The 10,977-nt window shown below is 35.2% G+C and overlaps 1 protein-coding gene across 3 annotated transcripts in view; it reads left to right on the top strand.

Moving 5' to 3' along the window:
- LOC106462772 overlaps nucleotides 1–10,977 on the top strand; it is a 57,444-nt gene that overhangs the window by 3,167 nt on the left and 43,300 nt on the right. Inside the window, exon 1 of one of the 3 annotated variants that reach the window (XM_022390108.1) lies at nucleotides 3,866–3,890. The exons of the other annotated variants lie outside the window; for them this stretch is intronic. The gene's annotated coding sequence lies outside the window, so the exon portion shown is untranslated. Of the gene's footprint in view, nucleotides 1–3,865; nucleotides 3,891–10,977 lie in introns of those variants that run through there. 3 annotated transcript variants of the gene reach the window in all.

The raw sequence follows: 10,977 nt of genomic DNA, 5'->3' as shown, positions 1-10,977 counted from the left end.
CCGTGTCAGGCTCCTGTATTGTGTGTAAAACTTAGTTACCTTTATTAACACTGCACACTGTAATATCTGTTATTTTATCACAAATATGCATTTTCCTTTTTTTTGTCCCCCTGGTACGCATGTTTCTAAATTTCCGTAAATACCCTTAAGATATGGGCATACAAATTAGGTGCATAAATTTCCCGCCATCTTGCAAATGATTCAGAAGAAACAAAATATGTCACAATTATCCTTCATCTTTTTAGTATAAGTGAGAATTTTAACATTACGTTTATGATAGTCATGATGGCCTTAATGTAAAATAATACTGCCTTTATTAAATATACTAGCACAGATACCCGCCCCCCGGGGCAGGTATAACTGCTAGTTCCTGCGGAAGGCTATTGGGTCTGGAACTCTTTCTGGAATTGTCTGACAGTTCTACAACAATGTACTCGTACTTGACATTCAATAATGTTCACCATCCATGAGAAAAAGGATTTTATTGGAATTTTAGTTTAAAAATGACCCATCATCACAGCATTACATCATATAGTAACTTTTATTGAAGTATTTCTTTGTAGATGTAGTTATCAATGAAAGTGCCTTGATTTTCTGTTGCAACACTCGTGAGATTTTCACTAAAGAAAAACAAATATTTTTTTGTAATTTTGTGTTTTGATTGTTTCGTATTTGAAACTTACTCCATTTTGTTTGTAATTTTTATTATCTAAATCTGAAACTTGTCGTTTCATTTATTGCTCACCTATAAAAACACTGTCTAGTTATTAAAATATTATTCAGTTATGATTGGTGATGATCGGTGCAGTAGTTTCCGAGATCCGAGTTTTGGACGTAAACATCGAACGCGCCATTATAATAAGATTTGTTAGATCGCCTTTGGTATAGAATAATTAAAAAAATACAGACAGTATACTGTGTCTGAATGAAGTGACATAAACATTTATCTTCGATATAGTATTAGCATGCCAGATATTTTTAGGAGATTCTCACCAAATACTTGTTTTTGTTCTTGATCGAAAGAACTATACTAATAAATAATGCAATAATTTACACTTTTTTTGATAAGATTTGGCTTATAATAAAAAAAAGATGTTTAAATAATGAAAGTTCCGTTATTCTAGAGGTCGCCATATTAGGTAATTAATTATTGGGTCGCCTAGTGAAATATCTAACAGATGCCGCCACAAGCGATGATGTTTTCTAATCACGTGGTATAGAAACAAATGACAAAAGAGAAAGACTGTCATCACCTGAAAGTGATATTTTTAATGAATGCGATTTAAGTAGAATGTAAGAATTTACTGAATACGTCAAGTTAGTGATGAAACAACACGAAAACACCACTGAAAATGTTTTGCACACTGAAAATACACGTTGTTCCGATCTTAATTGGTGTACTTACAGTTCTTATAAAATACTCCTGAGAATAAATGAATTTGTTTGCTACCAAGAGCTCGTGATACAAAGAAGGGAATTATATTTTCGTTTTCTGAAAGCTCATCATTATTTGTTCATATACGCAATCTAATGGTACATTGATTGATATCAATGTACGTGTAGATGTGGCTAGAATACGTCACATGGCATATCTCCAGCAGTTGCAGTTGTGTCTTAGCGCTCTTTAGATTAACTTATAGAACCAGTGATTCATTCTACCAAATTTATATAACTACGTAAATAATGGGGAAAATATATTTATAATTCCATTATATTTTTCGTGCTATAACTGTTAGTTATTGATATTAATGTTAGTTATTAATCCACACATTTACCGCATTATGCTTATATTAATTGCTTTATTAAAAGATTTACTTCGTTTTGTTAAAAGCGTAAAGATCGTACAGTGGGCTACCTACCTACGTTGTACCAACCGCAGGGATCGAAACCCCCAAATTTAGTGTTTATAACCCTCAAGTTTATCACTGAGCCATCGGAAAAGGGAGGAAATGGTTGTCTGTTTCTTTGTTTGTGTTTGAGCAAAGCCACATTGGGCTACCTTCTGTGCCCACCCCGGAGAATCGAACCCCGGATTTTAGCGTTGTAAGTCTGTAGACTTACCGCTGTCCCACTGGGGGACCAAAGGATTGTTTAAAAGTTATCATGTTTTTTTATGTTTTAGACTTTATGGTCACACTTTAACAAACATCACACTTGCAAGAAATTTTATCGTATTTATAAAGTGTAGACCATTTGTAGCCCGTACAAAGAAATTTACCAGAATACAGCTTAAAGTACCATTGGACATTTTTTTCAGTCAGATTAATATTTAATGGTTTCTTACTCTGAACTCTTTCGATGCAAATAGCTCAAATTTCGAAAGAAATGTTTTATCTACTCTTACAAACTCTGTAAAAATCAGATTAATATTTAATGGTTTCTTACTCTGAACTCTTTCGATGCAAATAGCTCAAATTTCGAAAGAAATGTTTTATCTACTCTTACAAACTCTGTAAAAATCAGATTAATATTTAATGGTTTCTTACTCTGAACTCTTTCGATGCAAATAGCTTAAATTTCGAAAGAAATGTTTTATCTACTCTTACAAACTCTGTAAAAAAAAAAGCTCTAACTCTTTATGACAGAAACAAAACAAAATACAAACAGATTTAGCACAGTTTTACGCTTGTTTACTGTAACAACAACATTAGGTTTTGAAACTTTAGTAGGTAATAGTAGTGTATTTTGATCAAAAACATCATTCTACACACATTAATTGATTCGCAATTAGAGCTTTAAAATATATAATTACCTATGCTTTATCTGATAACATTATTTTCGTTTGTTTATGAAATCTCTTTGTTTGTTTGTTATTAGGCACAGAGCTATCTATGCTCTGCCCACCACGGGTATCGAAACCCGGTTTCTAGCAGTATAAGTCCGCAAACTTATGAAAGCTTGTTTGTTTATTTGTAATTAAGCACAACGCTACACAATGGGTTATCTGTGCTCTGCCCACCACGGGTATCGAAACCCGGATTCTAGCGTTGTAAGTCTGCAGACGTACTGTTGTGCCACTAGATGGATCTATTCCATTAAGTTGATGATATCAATCAGCCAGAATCGTTTGTTTGTAACTAAGCACAAAGCTACACAATGGGCTATCTGTGCTCTGCCCACCACGGGTATCGAAACCCGGATTCTAGCGTTGTAAGTACGCAAACATACCGCTGTGCCACTGGCGGGCTCCAGAATCGTAATTACAATTATAGGGAAATAAATGTGTGGGGCTCAATTACTTTTTTTGTGTGTGTGTGTATGTGAGGAAGGAAAATGTTTATTTACAGTGCAAAGAAAATTGTGTTCGGAAACAGTAGCTAGTATCATTCTGAATGTAGCAAACGATCGAAAATCACATAACCTGAAACTTTTAGAAATTCAAAACTTTACATTCGTTTTTATCCGTAATCGAAAATCATATAACCTAAAACTTTTAGAAATTCAAAACTTTACATTCGTTTTTATCCGTAATCGAAAATCACATAACCTGAAACTTTTAAAAATTCAAAACTTTACATTCGTTTTTATCCGTAATCCTTACGAAACACCGATTTTGATCGTTTGCAAGTGGATTAGGCATTTGTATCCATTACATTCCTCATCATAATTAAGTAATATTAACCGAAAACGTCCAACAAACATGTTTACATCTCATGAAAGTTATATTTCAGTTCTCTATTTAGCAATTCAATTTTACGAAAGACTTACTGACCACATGGTTAATACGCTACGTCACGTTTTGCTATTTAAATATGACGTCTGTGAAACCCGTGACGTAAAGTGAAGAGTGGCCGCACGAGTGATTTTCCGTACACACACACACACACATATATATATATATACGTATATGAATGTACAGTTTCGTAGCACGAACTGTTCCCTCGGAAGAGGTAAGATTTCTTTCACTCTGGCTCACGTGTTAATTATTAGTTACAGTTAGTATAAAGTGGATTTAGAAATAAGTCGATTAGTGGAAATGAAATAACTTGTTGCATGAAATATCTTGTTAAAACTATTTTAATTTTCAGGCTTATAAGTATGGCATATGGGACGTAATATTTGTACGCCAAAGCTATATACTTTACAGCAAACAAAATTACTGCAGAGATAAATTACGCCAGTGGGTTCACATAGCGTAAAAGTTGACGTAACAGAAATAATAGAGAATATAAACAAAACTTGATCTATAATTAGTGAAATAGAACGAACCTTTTTTTGTCGACTTGGGACAAATAATAAACTATCAATAATACAGCTTTTGAAGTAAAAGAACCTCTTTTAGTCCCTTCTCTACATATTCGAAATGAAAATATTTCCTTATCATTTAAAATAAATTAAGATTTTAAAACGTCCCTGTATCATACTTCTATCTGTGTCTGGATCGTGTTATGACTATTCGTACATTGAAACACGGACTTTGATCCTATCTCTATCTATTCCTGGATCCGCTACTGATTTCAGTTTAGGGAAGGTCACTAGTAGTATCCAGGAGCAGTGAACAGTAGTAACCAGAAGAAACATTTAGGATAAAGACAGGGAAGGTCACTAATAGTAACCAGGTGCAGTCAGCAGTAGTAACCAGAAGAAACATGTACGATAAATACAAGTTGAAATCAGTAGTTAGATACAGGAACAAACAGTAGTAGAGTTTAGAGAAGGTCACTAATAGTAACCAGGAGCAGTCAACAGTAGTAATCACAAGAAACATTTACGATAAATACAAGTTGAAATCAGCAGTTAGATCCAGGAACAAACAGTAGTAGAATTCATGTACGATAAATACAAGTTGAAATCAACAGTTAGATCCAGGAACGAACGAACAGTAGTAGATTTTTCAGCAGTAGTAACCAGAAGAAAGCCCCCAATGGCACAGCGGTATGTCTGCGGACTTACAACTCTAGAATTCGGGTTTCAATACCCATGGTGGGCAGAGCACAGATAGCCCATTGTGTAGCTTTGTGCTCAATTACAAAACAAACAAACAAACAAAACTACTGCTGACTGCTCCTGGAAACTACTAGCGACCTTCCCTAAACTTGCGACCCAATTGCACGGACGAAAAGATAAAGGAATATTCTTTGACAATGATTTCATGATGTTTAAAATATGTTAATCCTATGGTAATGGGCCTCAGAAACTCATCACAACAGAAAGAAAACTAGTATGCCACTTTTCTTTTGTTACACTATCGCTAGTTCCTCATCGTTCATTTTATATTTTCAAAACCTACATACATATGCATGCACACACACACATCCTTTTTCTTTCACAATTTAATTACATAACTTTTTTTAAACACATAAATACAAAGAGAAATCAAACGTGAACTTAAATTACTCTGATAATTACTAAGTAACTGGAAAATACGTAAAAAGTAAAACTCTTTACCAAGGAATAGCACGATTGATGGTCATATCATAACACCTTCACAATTGAAAGAGAAAGCATATTTGGTGAGGGGGTTCGATTCCACGATCTGCTGTAGTAAACGTAACAACAATCCTCACAATCTGGCATTTCTACCACTCGTGTGCCACCAAATAAAGCCAGTAGATTCAACTTTTCAAGACTTTTCAACGATAATTTGTACAACCTGGATATTCCTGTTGTCCACTATAGTATATATTAACACACTCTCATAGCAATGCAAACTAAGTGATTAGTCAACAGAAAAATCAATACTTTTGATAGATATAAACATCAATAGCCAAACCACCATAATCTGCACCACCACCACTCATGAGTCGATCCACTCAGTACAGTTGACACCTCAAGAATAAATATAGGCACCAACAAGTGAAACAAGGACTTTATTACTCTATGGTTTATAACATCCTTATTCATATTCTGTGCCGATTAAGAGCACAACATCTTCACTGTGCATCTAGAAGTAATCTACAGGACTCGCATACCTGAAGGTATGGACTTGTGTGTAAATAACCTTAAAATTATAAAAACAGACACACAAACATGTTTTCTAAACATCCTGCCAATATTAATCATAAAACTAACTTCACTGCTTGGAAAGTAAGGATCATAAACTCTTCATATTACAGATGCTTTTAAACCCCAAGCAATCATTCCCAGTCATATTAACTGTTAAAGATCTAGGCATTAAATTTACTAAAATAAGTTGTCCTAGCCATCACACAACGTCTTGTAGACATTATACCATAAAATACTATTTCTTAGCTCAGAAAATAAGAATTGCAACGCCCTTTCATCTTACAAATGTTTCTAATCTCCTAACGATTATGTCCAGTTGTACAAACTGTCAGTGTTATTGGTATTATATCTGCTAACACCAGCTGTCTTAACTGCATAATATCCATTGGCTATCACACAGCGTCTTGCATATATTCTACCATGAAACACCACTTGATAGCTCAGTAACTAAGGGCATTATTGCCATCCCAGCAGTTAATCTTCTGATTAAGGTATCATCATAACTGCAGGTCAAGCAGCCAGTCTCAGCTCATCACGAGGTAACATCATAATTGCAGATTATCATTGGAGCTGTCATGTGTCTCCTTCACTGATGTTTCCTCATTTACTTCCTCTAGAATAACCATATATGTATTTCCACCATCTTCCTCCTTATTAGCTGACCCATGATCATGAAACAATATTCTCACTACCCTCTGATTCTTCACTCTCTTCCTCAGATTTCTGATCTAGACAGTGCATGAGAGGTTCATCACTGGTATATGAATTTAGCTTATCGTGGTGTTTAACACATTTATGTACACCATGTTAACACTACAGCTCCTAATTTAATAGATTGAAATGGCTGTGAAAGAGATCATGACCCATCCAACCCAAACTGAGTTGCTTTCATGCCATGCCACTGTCAAGTATCAAATCCTTATCAAAACTCCATGCTAAAACGTTTGTTCCTTCACTGTTTTATCACTGAGAAATGGCAGTCTTACCTAGCTGCTAATGCACAAGTTAATGTATGTCAACTAATACAAACTTTAACTACTCCTTATATTTGTGTGGGCACTGTGGTACCTTTGCCGGAAGTGTGTATCATGCCTCACATCAACAGAAATCTGGACTTCCTGGCCAAACCAAGCACATTTGATGAACAAATCAATCTGTGCTCTGTTACATGATATGCCATTAACTTGTATGGAAAGTGCTCATCCCAGTTCGTGTAGTCAGGATTAATAAATGTTGCAATCACCATATCAGGATAAACACACTTTGCAACATAATCAGATTATATATAGTGATTGCAACATTTTATACAACTTTCTAAATAGTTTACTGTTGAAATTATCTCCTTGGTTTACGTGAATTTCTTTAGGATCACCAAACTGTGCTATCCATTATTCAGCCAACACAGTGACAGACTGTAATAAAGTGTTATCCAACGGCCCACTTTCTGACATAATCGATAATTACCAGCACATACCAATTATCACTATCATTCTTGGGCACAGGACCAGCTATGTTGAAGACTATTCTCCGTAACAGAGAATCTAAAACTGTTTGACAAAATTTACCCTGTTTTTGCCTGTTTTCTTCTGAGCAGTACGCACATAGAGTACAGTGTTTACATCACTATTTAACAGCTTGATGAAAATACAGCAAGAAGAAACAGTTTTGCACATTAGTACAAGTGTGTTAAGCACTTTGTTGGCCTTAATTCCATGCATTATACAAAGTCTGAAGTATTTCCTACCTAAGAGATCTGAGGATCACTATTTGCACCACACATATAAAACTACAACAATTTATAGCAATAGTAAAGCACACCTTGCACTCATAACTGCTCATACAAGAGCCATGAGTTAGGTGCATTGCTCAAACTGCGATTGACGTACTTCATTTTCCAGCATATCAAGAGGTGTCATCAACTGGTCTTTCCAAAGCTTCTGAAACATCAGTTGAGGATTTCATTCCCTAGTGAAATCACCACATACTGTCCAATTGTCCAGTACTTCTGCACCAATGGCTTACACAGTCACACAATGCTCAGGGTCTAGACATTCAATAAATGGACAAGCTCTCACCATATTTTACGACAGTCTCTCTTCATTTATGTGTTGTTGGCCTGAATGATGATGTACAATAAAGGCATGCTCCTGCAACAGTGTTATCCAACATGCAGTGATCATTTTTGGATTTTGAAAGTTCTTAAACAATTTCAGTGATGCACTGTTCCCGAGAACAGTGAACGTCCTACCATACAAATAATGGTGGCTTGAAAAATACCAGAACTGCAAGCAGTTTTCCTTTGTCAGGTAGTATCTGTATTTAACAGCCATCAGCATACAACTAGCATACACAAGTGTACATTCTACTCTATTGTGCAATAGGGACAATCTGCTTCAATTCAACCAGCACTGGTATAAGTACTCAAAATGAATGGATTGTCTGACTTTGGACACACTAATACCACAGCCTTGACTAAAACGTACTAAAGTGACTGATATGTTTGATCACAATCTTCATTCCACATAAAATGCACTTAAGCATCATATATTAGAGACTAATGTGCAGCTATCTTGGAGAAATTGGCCAAAATATTTCAATAATGTGGCATGAAACTTACGAAACTGCAATCTCTGGTTTTGTTCTGGAGCCATTCTGTAACAATAATATGCACAGGGTCAGCAGGCACATCTCTTGCTACAATATGATCAAGGAATTCCACCTATGTACACATAAGCACATACTTTCCTGGTTTCAATTTTAAGCATGCTTTCTTCATCTACTCAAAAACCATGCTCAAGTTTTCAGCATCAAATTGAAATTTGTGATTAAACAACAAGATGTTGTCGGTATAAATCAGACACCTCTTCCATTGCAGCCTGCTCAATGTAAGCTCCTTGAAAGTGGCTGATGCATTACACAGCCTGAATGACTTGACCATCTTCAGTGCTAAAAGTAATATTAAGTCTGTTTTCATTATCCAGTTAAAGTTGCCAATATCTGGAAGCAAAGTATAAAATGTTGAACTAGTGGGCACCTTCTAATATATCGAGGCACTCATCTGTTCACAGTGATGAAAAGGCATCAACGTGTGTCACTGCATTCATCTACCTATAATCAACACAAAACCTATCATACCCTCCTTCCTGACAATCGTTATGGGAGATGACCGAACAGAGTTCATACTGAATTTCTAAAAAATATGGCAATAAACACAGATTTTTTTATTTAATGCAAGACAAACAAATATAAATGAGCCTGATTTTACCTAGAATGATAGACATCATTTCTCTCCTGTACTCTATAGAGATTTCTTAAATTCAGGGATGACTGAGAGAGCTAACCACTATATACAAATCAATAGGGTCATTTCTCTTAGAGTGCATGCACTACCAACATCACTACTGGTCATTTCACGGATATAAATAAGTAAAATATATTTATCTTGGAAGCCACATGTAATTCGCAAATGATCCTGATCGTTGCCCAAAATCTATATAATTCAATTATGCATTCCCAAAGCAGTCTTTCTCACGAGAAAGTGAATGTGACACCAAAGGAATGGAATGACCTAGAACAATAGGTAACTAGAGCCAAAGCAGTTTAGCCAGTCCTACTAGACAGCTCTCTATTGTTGTAGTTATACTCACGTTTCGCACGCATATGTGTGAAAAATGTTGAATGAAAATTCTTGGCGAATAGGCTATGTTCACCCGACTAAACTAAATGATAAAAGAAACACAATTACTATACTTGCATATTACAAATGTTCCCATTTACTCCCAACTAGGCTACTATTGATTGTTCTTGGGTTCTACTGCTGACCATTATAAAATGTCACGATTATCCCTTGTAACAAACTAGCTTGTTCATTGTGTTATTTTTACCATCTGCTCATTATATATTACGATTATGCTTTTCTTGAGAATTCTGTTTATGTAATATGACTAATCCACTTAACTAGAGTACGTTGCCAAGCCACGTCTTTTAAACTATTTTCAAGTTAATCACACGTCGTGTATGTAAAGTGTGTTGATAATTTTGGAGAGTGATGATTTTCCCACTCACAAGTGGAAGCAGATACTAACTACCTCATGGTTACAAGGGGTGGTTCGAAGTGAAATATTGTAGCTAGTAGACTAGGTTTGGCCACCACTCCTAAGAAATCCTGTGAAATGATTGTGGTTTCTTTCATGTTGTATTTTAAGTACATAAAAATAAGTACCTCAAAGAGAGGGGTTGTACTACCTCCCAATTCTGCTGGATCTGCACACTCCTCACCCCAATATGAAAATGTTTGGTTTTGAGCAAATCCAAAACCGTAAATATATCTAATCCACGGAAAAGAGGCTGAAAGTTACCGGAAACGAAGATGCTATGAGGATATATATGTAGCAGAGTATTTATCGTTACTATTTCCCAGAGAATGATAATAATTGCTGTGAACTTGTTCAGTGTTCACTGTTTTCAGTGGAATGCTTTATAATCTTATGTATGTCGTATAATATCAATTATAGTAATAATTCATGATTTATAATATATATATACATATAACCTATATAAAAGCCAGCCACGTCACGCTCGATTTCTCGAAATAGGAGGAGTCATAAAAGCCAAAATGCATTTAGCATTTATCCAAATAGAATACTTTGATTATTGTCTACCCATTACGATTTTAGTGACGGGGGGTGCTAGGGGTCTGAGAGGGTGTGTGTGCCGTGAAACCTTATAAGTGTAGTGAGCGTTGGTATAATAGGCCTAAAGTAATAACGTAGTGTGGGATCACCTAGCCTAGAGCCAAGTGCATAAAATTTATCATGAAAGTAAAAATAGCGATTCAATTGTAAAGTTAAAGCGTTTCTGAATTAAGCTATTTTTTGTTATATCACCAACGTTTTTAATAAAAACAAACCTCTTTAATCAACGGAGACTCTAAATTAAGAAATCAACAAATATATTTCTAATTTTGTTGTCTAAACATTTAATTTTATACTCGCAGTACTTAGACTAACAAAAATATTAAGTTATACTTTT

This window comes from Limulus polyphemus, unplaced genomic scaffold (genome assembly GCF_000517525.1).
Source record: "Limulus polyphemus unplaced genomic scaffold, Limulus_polyphemus-2.1.2 Scaffold1245, whole genome shotgun sequence".
NCBI lineage: Eukaryota > Metazoa > Arthropoda > Merostomata > Xiphosura > Limulidae > Limulus > Limulus polyphemus.
This window is presented reverse-complemented; position numbering and strand designations above follow the sequence as displayed.